The sequence below is a fragment of the Elephas maximus genome, chromosome 25 (assembly GCF_024166365.1).
Source record: "Elephas maximus indicus isolate mEleMax1 chromosome 25, mEleMax1 primary haplotype, whole genome shotgun sequence".
NCBI lineage: Eukaryota > Metazoa > Chordata > Mammalia > Proboscidea > Elephantidae > Elephas > Elephas maximus.
The window spans coordinates 16090376-16106861 of NC_064843.1; the positions used below are offsets into that span (position 1 = coordinate 16090376).

Consider the following 16486-nt stretch of genomic DNA (forward strand, 5'->3'; position numbering starts at 1 on the left):
TTAAAGCAATAACAAAGGTATTTCTTTTGTTGCCGAATCATCTAGTTCTTAGTGTTATGCCTAAAATAGTTTAAATATTTCACCTATAGCTGAGTTGGCAGTTTACGACACAATCCAGACTCATTTGTCCTTGGAGAATAAGGAAATTCATTGTTTAAAGGCAATGATGGGTTTATCTATATAGGTTGCTTTCAGTTGTACAGAAGATGCTCAACTAGAGTAAACAGACTTTGCATTTCCAAACAGCGCACTAGGTATGCAAGACTTTTAATATTAAAACATGCTCTAAGCTTTTCCAAGTTGACTTAGAAGCTGATTTTAATCTGTGTAATACAGTATTCCCGTTAATAATAACGTATAATTAAGACATCCGTTAAAAATCCATAACGTTAATTTAATGGAGAAAATCTAATACAGTTCTATTGGAATTTTTACGTTAAATTAACTTTAACGGGCTTTTAATGGATGTCTTAATTAGATCTCATTATTAACGGGAATATTCCACAAATTAAAATTGGGCCCTCAAAGTTTTAATGAAAAAAGTTGAAGGAACACATTTAAAATGGACACCCTATTTCATGCTTTCTGTTGCTTCTAAACCTAGCCCATAAACAGTAGGTCCTACAGAACCAGAGTACCATGGAAAGCCGCTGCTCAACTTTCCACCCTGCCATGATCCCGTCTTCTTGCTTTCTTTCAGGTTCTACATCTCGCCAGTTCCCCCAGTTTCCCAATCTTCTGATCTCATAAAACAGTGGTGCGTGCTTAAAACGATTTTTTAAAAAAACAATCAAGATAACAATGACAATAAAGATGCCTGCCACTACATGGGGGAAAAAAAAGTCTTTGGCAGCCACATGGTTAAACCTAACAATTTGAACAACTTTCACAGAAGATGAACATTGTTCAGAGGCTTTCTTGGCTCAATCTCTGGTTTAACTTAATAATTCTTCCACTTTGTAGTGATTAATAGCTCCCTAGTGCAGGGGCAGGACTGGGCAATCCAGGTGCAACCGTAATTGTTGCACTGAACAGAAACATTTCCTTTAGACAAACGTTCCCAGAGGGCTTATAAATAGGAATTGGACATTACCATGAAAAGTAAGCTTCCAAGTGTCTACATCTAGTGCAGCCCACTTGGACATTAAACTACAGAGACTTATACTTTCTTCCTCCCCTTCCTGTTGAGTGTTACAAACTGACAAAATAAGTACATCAATGTTTTCAGTCATTATCTTTCTTCAGTGGCACTTTGTTTTCTTGTGACAGTGAAAAGGGGAATGGGGAGACTAGACAGCCCCATTGCAGTTTATCAATGAAAATCTAATATCGTCCATAAGTAGAGAAGTGGAAATCAATACTTCATTACCAAATTGTTAGTAAGGATGAAGAAAAATGGCTGGAGTGATTTTTTTTTTTTTTGGCAGTCTTCTCAGAGCAGGGTATCAGAAGCTCAATGTCAGAAGCAGGGTAACGTGACGAAGAAGGGCTCAGTTCTGAGGAGGATCCAGGCTGGAAAGTTGAAACTAAGGCATTTGTCCTGTAATGGGAATCAGAACAACAAAAAAAGATGCATTATTTTCTGAGGTGAAGCCCAGTGGATTATCTCCCCAGGGTACTCAAATTGCCCATCTATGCTACTTCCTATGTACCAATGTTCCAAGTACAGCCATAGTTAATTAAGCCTAGTCTCGGGTCTGGTGGTATAATGGAGCCCTGGCTGTGCAGTGGTTAAGGGCTTGGCTAATAACAAAAAGGTCAGCAGTTTGAATCCACTAGCTACTCCTTGGAAACCCTATGGCACAGTTCTACTCCATTCTATAGGGTTGCTATGAGTCAGAATCAACTCGTTGGCAATGGGTTTTCTGTTCTGTTTTTGGTGGTAAAATGGTTAAGTGCTTGGCTGCCAATCGAAAGGTCTGTGATTTGAACCCAACCAGCAACTCTTCAGAAGAAAGATCTGGAGATCTGTTTCCGTAAGTATTACAGTCTAGAAAACCTTGTGGGGCAGTTTTACTCTGTCACATGGGATCTCTTTGATTCAAAAATCTACTTAATGGTACCAAACAACAATTGCAACAACAACAAAGTCTGATATAACCAGATGATGGGCCTTAGAACAGAGGATCAAACTTAAAAATAACAGCAAAACTCTAAAATAATATATATGTTTTTTTTCCCAATAGAAGGCATTTTGACAAAGAAAAAAAAAATTCCCATATGGCCTCACCACCCAGAGGCAGCTCCTGTTCATATTCTCCTGTATTTCCTTCTAGTCTTTTCTTTTCCCATGCATTTGTCTTTAGATTTATGTAATTGTAAGTGCTGTCTGTGTGATGCTCCTGTCTGTATTTTTTCGCTTGAAAGCAACCTAGTAAATAACTGCATATGTTCTACCCCATAAATCACCATGGTTTACTAAACCATTCTCTTAATATTGGACATTGAGTTGCTTCTAATTTTGTTCAATTATAAATAACACTGTGATGAATATCTTCGTGTTCAGAGCTTTTCAATATCTTGGACTTTTTTTTTGGGCTTACATTCCCAAGGGTAGAATTCCTGAGTCAAAAGATATGATCAGTTTCATCTATGACTGCCTTCAACCTGCCCCAGATTTGATCAACACTTGGACATTTCTGGCTGGGTTTCTCTTAGGCAAATTTGTTCCAGGAAGTGGAGCAAGAAAACAACAAAAAAATTTTTTTTTTTATTATGTTATAGTCCCCTTCTTGGAAATTCACAACACACATTAGCATATTAAAGACTCTGCAATTAAAACCAAACCAAACCAAACATACTCACACACCCACACACAAACCAAACCAGGTGCTGTTGAGTCAGTTCCAACTCATGACAACTCTGTGTGTTTCAGAGTTGAACTGCTCCATAGGGTTTTCCCTGGTGGTGTAGTGGTTAAGTACTACGTCTGCTAACCAAGGGGTCACGAATCTGCCAGGCGGTCCTTGGGAACTCTGGGGGACAGTTCTGCTCTGTCCTATAGGGTTGCTATGAGTCAGAATCTACTTGACGGCAGTGGGTTTGGTTTTTTTTTTTTTGGCGATCTTTCAGAAGTAGAGTGCCAGGCCTTCCTTCCAAGGCACCTGTAGGTGTAAACCACTAAACCTTTCGGTTAACGGCTGAGTGCTTAACCATTTACGTTGCCCAGGTACCCTAAACCAAACACAGTCTATTTTTATTTAACGCAGTGCTTCCCAGATTCATGTGTTAACCCTTTCCTTCCCCACGAAACACTCACAAATATACGGGGGTGGTGTTTTCTGGAAAAAACCTTCATGGCAGACTCCTGTGCAAAAACAAATGATATGAAGTTATACTGTTTCTAAGATCTTGGCCCCCAAATTGCTTATGGACTTTCTGTGATTCTTTAGTCAAGTGTTTGGCTCTTTGTGGCCTCAGCATAAAAGGATTCTTTTGTAACTTGACATTTTCTGACTGTTTATTCTGTGCTATGCATGCTAAGTCCACGCCTCACCTCACGTTAACTTCATGCCACTACTGTGTGGTAGGTACTAGTATCTACACTTCCCAGCCTGGGGAACCGAGGTTTAGAGAGGTGAAGCGACCTGGCCTGCAGTCACCTGGCTGGTAAGTAGGAGAAAAGCTATCTGCAGTCAAGTTTTTCTGGCTCCAAATTCTGATCTCTTAAACCACTGCTTCTAATGGTGCCTGTGATGGCTTGGTAATGTCCTAAAGTGTTAAACACTAGCTTTATGAATAATTTAGGGGCACTTTCCCCAGAGTATCTGAGAACTGTTACTTTTAAATTCCAGATCCGAGTGTTTTTTATTAAAACCATGGCCATGATGCTATTTCCATATGAGAGGTCTCCTTATATCCCACTGTGATTGATGAAAGTGGCAGATTCTTCCGGAAGGTCTGTGTTCCTGTTGTAGAAGAAGAATGGTAAAGCGGAGACCTGAATCTTGGGCCATTTTGGGACAATATACTCTTTCCTGTATTATTTCTTATTTTAAAAGAAGAAGAAAAAAACCTTATTTTTCCCCCTAGCTTTAAAGAAGAGACCTGGTAGAAAATTAAAACTAGGAAATGAAAGGAGGAGGAGTAAGAGGACCGGTGTTCTTATTTCTCACAGTTCAGAATGAACTGCATAGAACGGATGTAAGGAAAAAAAAAAAAAAAAAGCAAGCATAACACTGTTGGTTGCCTTTCAAATGGTAGTTGAGAAAAAGCTTTGCGGCTGCAAGGGTATTTTTTTCCCCCCTAATATGTTGAACTACTACCGTAAAAATAAAACAGAAATAAATAAAAATTTTAATTACACATCCAAAAAGTCATCGGCGGTGTTCATTAAGTAGAGTTTGTGAGGGAGAGCCAGGCGAAAAGACGTAATTATTTTTGTATTAATTACACAGCCATCAACAGACGTGTGGAATTACACACGCTTTAATTTGGCCATGCTAGAATGTTCTGTCCCTCCGGCAGATCATTTTGGTTGGCTCTCCCTCTTCCCCTTGCCCTTGCTAGGTCCCGCCTGTCTTCTTCTCTCTCCACTCGCCATTGCTGTTCTCAGGGGCCCAGTGCCGTCCTTAGGAGGTGTTTCGTGGTTGTTACAATGATGAGGCTGCCACTGCATTGGGTGGGGGCTGGGGATGTTAGGGGGGACAGTTTCACCCAAGGAAGCATTGCCCCCATCCTGTTCCATTTTTGATGATCTCTCCATGGGTTGGGGTTTCTCACCTTTGGCACTATTGATATTTTGGGTTGCATGATAACTTTGTTGTGGGGCTGTCTCGTGCATTGCAGGATGTTTAGCAGCATCCCTGGCTTCTACCTACCAAATGCCAGTAGCACCTCCCCAGGCTTCTACCCCATAGTTGTGACAACCAAAAACATCTCCAGACGTTGCAAAATGTCCCTTGGGTTCAGAATCAGTGATGTAGGTGGGAAAACTGTTTATAATTATCTAAGCCTAGAACTTGACTCCATTTTACATATAAACGTAAAGTATTTTACGCACCAAGGAGCCCTGGTGGGGAGACAGTTAAGCACTTGGCTGCTAACCCAAAGGTTGGCAGTTTGAACCCACCCAGCGACTCTGAAGGGAAAGACCTGGCAATCGACTCCCTTAAAGATTGTTGTTGTTATCTGCTGTCAAGCTGATTCTGGCTCATGATGACCCCACGTGTGCAGGGTAGAATGCTCCATGGGGCTTTCAAAGCTGTGACTTTTCAGAAACAAATTGTCAGGGCCATCTTTCAAGGTGCCTCTGGGTGAGTTTGAACTGCCAACCTTTCGGTTAGTATCCAGTGCTTCATCATTTGCACCACCCAGGGACTCCTCCCATAAGGATTACAGCCTAGAAAACCCTATGGGGTAGTTCTACTCTGACACATGGGGTCGATACGAGCTGAAGTCAACGCAACGGCACCTAACAATGACCATTTTTTTTATTGTGGTGTAGTTGAAAATTTACAGCTCGTTAATTTCTCACATAAAATTTTATACACATATTGTTTTGTAACATTAGCTGCAATTCCCACAATGTGACAGCATACTGTCCCCCACTCCCCCCCTTGGTTCCCGGTGTTCGCTGGACCAGTTTCTGTCCCTTTCTGCCTTTTCATTCTGCCTCTGGACAGGAGCTGCCCATTTGGTCTCGTGTATCTGACTGAACTAAGAAGAACACTCCTCACATGTATTACGTTTTGTTTTATAGTCCTGTCTAATCTTTGTCTGAAGAGTGGGCTTTGGGAATGGTTTCAGCTCTGGGTTAACAGAACATCTGAGGGCCATAGTTTCGGGGGTTCCTCTAGTCTCTATTAGACCATTAAGTTTGGTCTTTTTACGTGAATTTGAGTTGTGCTCCATACTTTTCTTCCACTCCATCTGGGACTCTCTGTTGTGTTCCCTGTCAGGGCAGTCACTGGTGGTTGCCAGGCACCATCTAGTTCTTCTGGTCTCAGGCTAGTGGAGTCTCTGGTTTATGTGGACCTTTGGTCTCTTGGGCTAATATTTTCCTTGTGTCTTCCAACAACAACAATTTTATGCAGTTTTAATGCACATTGAATTTTCCAAAAATAAAACTATCTTGCAAACCAAGAGAAACTGTGCTTTGTTTCATCTGGTATTTTAATGGGAGTTATTTTCCATTTTAGAAAATCAAGTTACCTTGGCAATCTGGTCATGACATTTGAGATGCCCATTCAAGATACCTCAATGGATCTGCACTTATCGCTGAGCTGTTCACATGAATCTACGTACAGGGGCACAGATCTGACTACCTCATTAGGCCATCGAGGGCCTTGCTCTCCAAGTACAGTGCACAGAACAACAGCATTGCATCACCTAGGAGCTTGTAAGAAGTGCAGAGTCTCAGGCTCCACTGAGCTCTACTGAATTTGAATCCACGTTTAAACAAGATCCCCAGTGATGTGTGTGCACAGTAAAGTTTGAGCAGCCCCGTTCTAGAGCATTTGGTGTCCAAATGCTTTCCTTCTCTTTCCTATAATTCATTTACAGCATTAGATGATTTCTTATTATGTGTGTAGGCAGTTACCTGATCTGTAAATTTTATTTCAAGACGATAACCCAAAAAACCAAATCCATTGCTGTTGAGTTGATTCTGACTCATAACAACTCTATAGGACAGGGTAGAACTGCCCCATTGGATTTCCAAGGCTGTAATTTTTATGGAAGCAGATTGCCACATCTTTCCAACCACCAACCTTTCGGTTAACAGCTGAGCACTTAATCACTGTGCCACCAGGGCTCCTTTCAGGATCGTAGAGGGGAAGTTATAAAATGTTGACACTGGTTCTGCAAAGGGTGAGAAGCTCTGCTCTGTACAAGCACCACTGGTTTCCATGATTTTCAGTTTTATCACTGTGCTAGTAACCCCTTGAGTTCCAGCTCATACAGCCAACTGGTTTCTTGCCATCGCTATGTGAATACCTCACAAGTACTGCAAACTTAATTTTTCAAAAAGTAAGAAATAAAGCAAACACACACACACACAAAAGCAAAAAACAGTTGCCCAGTGAGTGGACACAGGCTTATGGTGACTCCATGTGTATCAGAGTAGAACTGTGCTCCACAGGGTTTTCAATGGCTGATTTTTTGGAATTAAATCACCAGACTTTTCTACTGAGGCACCTCTGGGTTGATATGAACCCCCAACCTTTTGGTTAGCAGCCGAGCATGCACTCACCATTTGCACTACCGAGGGACACCTTTTAAAAAGCTCTTGAACCCCCCGGCCCCATTCTGTTCCCTTTCCAGTGTACCCCTTCGCAGGAAATGGAACCTCAAACCTCTCAATTACTCCAGCCAGAAATGTGAATGTCATTCTTGACACTGTCCTGGCTCTAGCCCCACATCCAACTTATCACTATGACCACATTATATGATTCCTCCCCAAGCTTTATACCCATCTCCATGTCCAACTCCCTCCTTCAAGTCTGCATATCTCTTACCTGGATTGGCTCTTTTATTCCAGTCTTATGTTCTTCCAGTCATTTTCCATATGGCAAACAAAGGGGGCTTAAAAAACTTGAATTGATAAACTGTCCTTATTTGTGGATGATATGATACTATACATAGAAAACCAAAAAGACTGCACATAACAACTATTGGAACTAATAGAAAGATTCAACAGAGGAGCAGGATACAGGATAAACATACAAAAAACAGTTGGATTCCTGTACATCAATAAAGGGAACGATGAAAAGTAAATCAGGAGAACAATACCATTTATAACAGCTCCTAAAAAAGTAAAATACTTAGGAATAAATCTAAACAGGGACGTAAAACACCTATGCAAAGAAAACTATAAAACACTACTGCAAGAAACCAAAAGAGATCTACATAAATGGAAAAGCATACCATGCTCATGGATAAGAAGACTCAACATTGAGAAAACGACAATTCTACCCAAAGCAATTTACAAATACAATGTAATTCCTATCCAAATACAGACAACATTCTTTAAAAAGATGGAAAAACTAATCATTAACTTTATATGGAAGGGAAGAAGCCCCGGATAAGTAAAGCACTATTGAAGAAGAATAAAGTAGGAGGACTTGCACTATCTGACCTCAGAAACTACTATACAGCTACAGTAGTCAAAACAGCCTGTTACTGGTACAACGACAGATACATTGACCAGCGGAACGGAGTTGAGAGCCCAGATGTAAATCCATTCGCCTATGGTCACCTGAACTTCAACAAGGGTCCAAAGTCCAACAAATGGGAAAAAGACAGCCTTTTAAACAAATGGTGTTGGCAAAACTGGATATCTACCTGCAAAAACATGAAACAGGACCCATACCTCATATTATATACAAAAACTAATTAAAAATAGGTCAAAGCCCTAAATATAAAGCCCAAAACTATAAAGCTCATAGAATAAAAAATAGGATCAACCTAGAGGCCCTAATACATGGCATTAACAGTGCTTGGGGTGTATCAACAAGGGCCAGCAGGTTCTCAGTGTGGCCAAGGAGGTGGGAAAAAGCCAGATCAGGCAGCAAGTTTTAGAAAAACATTAGTTTTATTTCTAAGTGCATTAGAAGTCATTGAAGGAGTTTAAACTAGGAGGAATGGGGTGTGAGCACTTCACTCCCGAACAACACACAAACTCCAGAAGATAAGCTAGATAATTGGGATCTTCTAAAAATTAAACACTTATGCTCATCAAAGACTTCATCAAAAAAGTCAAAAGAGAATATACAGACTGGGAAAAAAATTTTTGGTTATTACAAATCAGGCAAAGGTCTAATCTCTAAAGTCTACAAGAAAATCCAACACCTTTACAACAAAAAGACAAACAATTCAGTTAAAAAATGGGCAAAGAAAATAAACAGACACTTCACCAAAGAAGACATTAAAGCTGCCAACAGCCACATGAGGGAATGCTCGTGATTACTGGTTAAAAAAAAAAAGAAATGCAAATCAAAACCACAATGAGACACCATCTCACCCTGGCATTACTGGCACAAATCAAAAAAACAGGAAATAGGAAATGTTGGAGAGGCTGCGGGAAGATTGGAATTCTTATGCACTGATGGTGAGAATGCAAAATGATACAACCATTTTGGAAAATGATGTAGCCCTTCCTTAGAAAACTAGAAACAGAAATACCATATGATCCAGCAATCCCACTCCTAGAAATATATCCTAGAGAAATTAGAGTCCTCACACAAATAGACATATGCACACCCATGTTCATTGCAGCATTGTGCACAATAGCAAAGAGATGGAAACAACTTAGATGCCCATCAACAGATGAATGGATAAACAAACTGTGGTATATACACACAATGGAGTATTATGCAATGATAAAGAACAATAATAATGAATCTGCGAAGCATCTCATAACATGGATGAACCTGAAGGGCATTACTCTGAGTGAAATAAGTCAATCACAAAAGGACAAATATTGCATGAGACCACTACAGTAAAAACTCATGAAAAGGTTTATACACAAAAAGAAATAATCTTTGATGGTTACTAGGGAGGGGAGGGGTGGGGATGGAAAAACGCTAAAAAGACAATAGATGAACAGTAAACTTGGTGAAGGGTAAGACAGTACACAATACTGGGGAAGCCAGCACAACTTGTACAAGGTAAGGTCATGGAAGCTCCACAGACACATTCAAACTCCCTGAGGGACCGAATTACTGGGCTATGGGCTGTGGGAACCATGGTCTCGGGGATCAACTAGCTTAGTTGGCATAACAGAGTTTATAAAGAAAATGTTCTACCTTCTACTTTGTTGAATAGTGTCTGGGGTCTTGAAAGGCTGTAAGTGGCCATCTAGGATACTCCTCTGATTTCACCCCCTTCGGGAGCAAGGGAGAATGAAGAAAACTAAAGATACAAGGGAAAGATTAGTCCAAAGGACTAATGGACCACAACTACCATGGCCTCCACCAGACTGAGTCCAGTATAACCAGATGGTGACTGGCTACCACCACTGACCGCTCTGACAGGAATCACATTAGAGGGTCCCACACAGAGCTGGAGGAAAATGTAGAACAAAATTCTAACTCACAGAAAAAGACCAGGCTTACTGGCCTGACAGAGACTGGAGAAACCTTGAAAGTATGGCCCCCAGACATTCTTTTAGCTCAGTACTAAAGTCACTCCTGAGGTTCACCCTTCAGCCAAAGATTAGACAGGCCTATAAAACAAAATGAGACTAAAGGGGTACACCAGCCCACGGGCAAGTACAAGAAGGCAGGAAGGGACAGGAAAGCTGGTAATAGGGAACCGAAGCTCAAGAAGGGAGAGTGTTGACATGTCGTGGGTCTGTTAATCAATGTCATAAAACAGTATGCGTACTGTTCCCTGAGAAGCTAGTTCGTTCTGTCAACCTTCATCTAAACTATGAAAAACCCTCAAAAACTTGAACTGAAGGGCTCACTCCCCATTCCTCCTAGTTTAAACTCCTTTAATGGCTTCTAAAGCATTTAGAAAAAAATCTAATGTTTTTTTAAAACTTGCTGCCTGATCCAGCTTTTTCCCACCTCCCTGGCCACACTGAGGACCCGCTGGCCCTTGCTGATACACTCCAAACACTGGCTTCTGGCGGCTCCTGGAACATAACAAACTCTTTCTGCCTCAGTGCTTTTGCAGGCGCTGTTCCTTCTGCCTAGAATGCTCTTCTTCCTACTCTTTGTTTAACACCTTGTTATCGTTGAAGTCTCAGTTTAAACGTCACTTCTTCCACGAAGCCTTCCTTTACCCATTGGACTCAACCAAGTTCATTTGTTCAATCTTGTACCAAACCTTTTATGTTGTCCCCACGGAACTTACTGCGGTTTATACATACATAATCATATATGTAATTTTTAGTTTAGAGTCTGCCTCCTGCACTGGCTTGTAAGCTCCAGGAAGGTGGGGGCTGTGTGCATTGTGATCTCAGCAGCATCGCAAGTAGCTTACCCAATGCCTGGGACATACTAGATACTCAATAAATATTTGTTGAGTGGGTGAAGCCCTAATAATGAAAAACTGAAGTCTATCTCTTACAACATGGTGAAGAAATTTTAAAGTATTTATTCCCCTAAGGCAATATGGACCAAAAAAATTAATAGATCCATCTAGAATCCTACTTCTATAATTCTGTGAATGGGACAATTTAGAACATGTAGAGAGAAAAAAGTAGAGCCTAGAAAAATTAGTTGAAATAAAAATAAATGGACATCAGTAAGGTTTGCCATCTACTGGATGTTTTTAACTTTAAAGAATAATTTATTTTGCCACTTTCAAGTTGATTTACATTTTACAAAGCACATTCATAAATATGTTGGTGCTAGCTGCTGTCTGGTTGACTCTGACTCATGGCAACCTTATATATAACAGAATAATATGCTGCCTGGTTCTATATCATTCCTCACAATCACCAGCATGTTCAAGTTCATTATCGAGGCTATTGTACCAAGCCGTCTCGCCAAGGGTTTCCCATGCTCTGGTTGATCCTCTACTTCACCAAACATGGTGTCCTTCTCTAGCAGTCCATCCCTCCTTATGATGTGTCCAAATAAGCAAGTTGGATAGTGTTCTGTTGTGATCCATGGGTTTGTGTTCGTTGTCAGAAGTAGATTGCCAGGCTTTTCTTCCTAGTTTATCTTAGTCTGAAAGCTTTGCTGAAACCTGTCTTGAATGAGTGACCCTGGCAGTATTTGAAATACCAGTGGTATATAATCCAGCATCACAGCAACAGACAAGCCACCATAGTACAACAAACTGACAGATGGACATATCCCCCCATGCGTCTGTCGGTTTGTCATACTCTGGGGGCTTGCATGTTGCTGTGATGCTGGAAGCTATGCCACCAGTATTTCACTACCAGCAGGGTCACCTATTGTGGATAGGTTTCAGCTGAGCTTCCAGACTAAGACGGACTAGGAAGAAGGACCCAGCAGTCTACTTCAGAAAAGAATTAGCCAGTGAAAACCTTATGAATAGCAGCGGAACACTGTCTGGATTGACACGGTGGCTGCAACAATGGGCTGAAGCGTAACAATGATTGTGAGGATGGCACAGGATAGGGCAGTGTGTCATTCTGTTGTACATAGGGTCGCTATGCTTTGGAGCTGACTCAAAGGCACCTAACAAAAACATCAACAAATATCAATCAGTGGCTCTATGGAACAAAGGTCTGATGGTTTGCTTCCGTAAAGATTGCAGTCAAGAAAACCCTATGGGGCAGTTCTTCTCTGTCATGTGAGGTCGCTAAGAGTTGGAATTGACTTGACATCACCCAACAACTACATATACGTATAAAACGAGGTTCCAGGAATTGATGGGATACCAGCTGAGAAGTTTCAATAAACGGATGCAGTGCTGGAAGTGCTCACTCTTCTGTTTGGAAGAAAAGAAATTTGGAAGACAGCTATCTGGCCAACCAACTGGCAGAGGTCCATATTTATGCCTATTCCCAAGAAAGACAACCCAACTGAATGCGAAAATTATCGAACAATATCATTAGTATCACACGTAAGTAAAATTTTGTTGAAGTTCGTTCAAAAGTGGCTGTGGTAGTATACTGATAGGGAACTGCCAGAAATTCAAGCCGGATTTAGAAGACGATGTGGAACCAGGGATACCATTGTTGATGTCAGATGGATCCTGGCTGAAAGCAAAGAATATCAGGAAGATATTTACATATGTTTTATTGACTATGTAAAGACATTCGACTGTGTGGATCATAGCAAATTGTGGACAACATTGCAAGAGTGGGAATTCCAGAACGCTTAATTGTGCTTATGAGGAACCTGTACATAGACCAAGAGGCAGTCGTTTGAACAGAACAAGGGGATACCGCGTGGTTTAAAGTCTGGAAAGGTGTGCGTCAGGGTTGTATCCTCTCAACACACCTATTCAATCTGTACTCTGAGCAAATAATCCGAGACGCTGGACCATATGAAGAAGAACGGGGCATCAGGATTGGAGGAAGACTCATTAACAACCTGCGTTATGCAGATGACACAACCTTGCTTGTTGAAAATGAAGAGGACTTGAAGCACTTACTTATGAAGATCAAAGACCACAGCCTTCAGTATCGATTGCACGTCAACGTAAAGAAAACAAAAGTCCTCACAACTGGACCAATGAGCAACATCATGATAAACAGAGAAAAGATTGAGGTTGTCAAGGATTTCATTTTACTCGGATCTACAATCAACACCCATGGAAGCAGCAGTCAGGAAATCAAAAGACACATTGCCTTAGGCTAATCTGCTGCAAAAGACCTCTTTAAAGTGCTGAAAAGCAAAGATGTCACTGACCCAAGCCATGATATTTTCAATCGCCTCATATGCATTGAAAGCTGAATGATGAATAAAGAAGACCAAAGAAGAATTGACGCCTTTGAATTGTGGTGTTAGCAAACAATACTGAGTATACCATGGACTGCCAAAAGAACAAACAAATCTGTCTTGGAAGAAGTACAACCAGAGAGCTCCTTGGAAGCAAGGATGGTGAGACTACATCTTACATATTTTGGACATGTTATCAGGAGGGATCAGTCCCTGGAGAAGGACATCAAGTTTGGTAAAGTAGAGGGTCAGGGAAAAAAGGAAGACCCTCAAGGAGATGGATTGACACAGTGGCCTCAACAATGGGCTCAAGCATAACAATGATTGTGAGGGTGACAAAGGACCAGGCAGTGTTTCATTCTGCTGTATGTAGGGTGGCTATGAGTGGGAACTGACTAGATGGCACCTAACAACAACAAATATATTTATACACACACACACACACACACATATATATATATATACAGTCTTTTCTAAAATAAATTGAAAAATGTTGGTAGCCCCATTTCAAGGAAAAAACATTAAGGCTGAGAGAGGTTAAATTATTTGCTCACATGACAGTTACGTTATGGGGTTAGGACACGTAACGTCTCATTCAAGGTTTTTAAAAACGGCTTGGTTTAAACAAAAAATTCTGGAAATATATATAAAATGTACCTTTAAGAATGACTGTGACAAGGAGGCCAAGTAGAAATGGATATGTGTGATTTTTAACTGAGTAATCCTGGGAGAAACCAGCAGCTAATTTTTTTTCCAACTGATTTTCCAATTTGTAAATCCAGACTGGCCTGCATCTGTTGCTGGATTTCGCCATTAGTGCTTCATCTAATTTTTCCTAAGAGAAAATCTCTGTGAGCAGAAATCCTTAAACTTTGGTGGGCTAATCTCAATCCTTAGAATGAATGAAATAATGGCGAAAATGTATTGAATACTTTTTCTATGCCAGGCATAACTTTCCGTGAGTAAGTGGATAATACAGTAAAGCCTGTGAAAACTAGAATCTGTGTAAGGTGGAAACCTGTCAGAGAAGGAAAACTCAAATATTTTCCACTAGTAGAAAACGGTAACAACGTGGTAAGACTTCATTTACTCTCTCAAAGGTCGAAAACTTTCGAGACCTGGAAAAACAAGGCTGTTCTGTTGAGTCCCGCCTCTCACAGTTTTCACTGTATTTAAAAATATTATCTGATGTATTTTTGCCTTTTGTTAGTTCCTTTATTCCATGTACTTTCCCCATCACTGAAAATGGAGCCTGAAGCTAATTGGTCTTGGAAAAAGAAGTCAAAAAATAACCCAGATTAACAAAAATGGCTGAGTCCCTGAATGGTGGGAGTGACTTTGTTATTATTATTATTTAACTCAAACCTTATAGAAGTTGAGTCAACAAGAAATTTTAAAAGTTATATATTAGTAACATCTGGGTTGTGACTGTTGATTTTAGCTCACAACACCTGATTTATGTTTGTTAATCATAACGAGAATCCAACAAGGTATCTAGTATTTACCAGTCATTGTTGAGTCGATTCTAACTCATGGCGCCCCCATGTGTGTCAGAGTAGAACTGCTCTCTATAGGTTTTCAATAGCTGATTTTTTGGGAAGTAGATCGTCAGGCCTTACTTTCAAAGCACCTCTGGGTGGACTCGAGCCTTGAAGCTTTTGGTTAGCAGTTGACTACATTACCTGTTTGCATGACTCGGAGTCTGTATCCAATATCACAGAGGAAAAAAATGGAAATTTTGAGGAATCAAGTGACTTATCCAAGTGCACCTGGCTACTAATGGCAGTATTTCAACTGAAATACATATTCTCTTGATTTCAGAACCTTAGCTCACAACGGCTAAACTAATTGTTCCTGAGGTTGGATCTGTACCAATGAGAATGAAGGCAAATTCTTTGTCAAATGGGTGCTTGATGAGACCCTTGAAGATGAAGGAGGCAATCCTATTAGTGATCTTAATCGCCTTCCCCTTGGGGAATTTAAATGCAGACGGCAAGAAGGTCAGAGTTGACACATTGGAAAATCTCAACTTTTGAACTTCCTCTTCTGAAACCCCACGTGTAATAAATCAACCATATGTCTCAAAAGGCATGATGTCTGCTTTATGACACAAACCAGACAGTCAAAGCTGGCGGCTTGAAATCTAGAAAAAAGATGAGCAGCTAGGGTTTTTCTTATCAGTGACAGAACAAACTTCTTCTGGGCCGGCCTGCACCCTACATAACTAACCCTGAGTGTCTACCAGAGTGGGTAGATTGGAAATCATTTTGAAAAGAAGTTCCTTTTTTGTCTACTTTATGGGCAACCCTCAAAATAGTTTAAAATCTCTTCTCCACTGTGTGCAAAGTGGCTGTTGAACGAAACTGGCAGAAACAGGGTGATGTCTTGGAGAACAACAACAACAACAGTGTTCTGGCTAGAAGATGTGGGGCCTCCTGAGAGTGGCGAAAACGCTGTCACTAGATGTCATTTGTGTCCCTACTGGTATGTCAACTTAGAAGATTTTAATGGCAGCAGAAAACCTTTCCCTTACAGCACATTCTTCAACTTCAGGCTACCGAGTAGTTAAGAAACAGAAATAAAAGAAATGGCATGAGGGCTTGCTCTAGGAAAATCTCTTGACAACTAATGACGGGATTATGGACTTTTAACTGCTGTACAGTTATCCCTAATTATAACCAAAGATACGTCAATCTAAATAAAAATGCTAAGGCAGAGAGAGGCAGCCTTTTCTCCCCCACCCCACCCCCACCCCACCTAGCTTTTTAGCATGAATCTCTTCTCAATATGACGCTTTGACAAAGCTTGGATTGAATAATTACCAGAAAGAGATGGAGCCCAGTGTCAAATAAAACATATTTTTGCAGAAAGGAATAGTTTTAATTTTTTTACAGAAAGGAATAGTTGCATTTTTAAAGATTTGACCCTACCATGGGCATCTCCTCTTGTCTTTATTAAACAAAATGCAAAAAACTGAACCCGTTGCCATCAAGTCAATTCTGACTCATAACCACCCTATAGGACAGAGTACAACTGTTCCATAAGGTTTCCAAGTCTATAAACCTTTACAGAAACAGACTACCACATCTTTCTCACTTGGAGGGGCCAGTAGGTTTGAACCACTGACCTTTCGGTTAGTAGCTGAACGCTCAACTACTTCACCACCAGGGCTCTGTTTT

General features: G+C 40.7%; 1 protein-coding gene across 1 annotated transcript in view; it reads right to left on the reverse strand.

Moving 5' to 3' along the window:
- Positions 1 to 453: 453 nt before the first annotated feature.
- The window catches only part of TSHZ2 (teashirt zinc finger homeobox 2), a 527090-nt gene continuing 511057 nt past the window's right edge, over positions 454 to 16486 (reverse strand). The window contains exon 3 of the mRNA XM_049869290.1: positions 454 to 1540. The gene's annotated coding sequence lies outside the window, so the exon portion shown is untranslated. The remainder of the gene's footprint in view (positions 1541 to 16486) is intronic.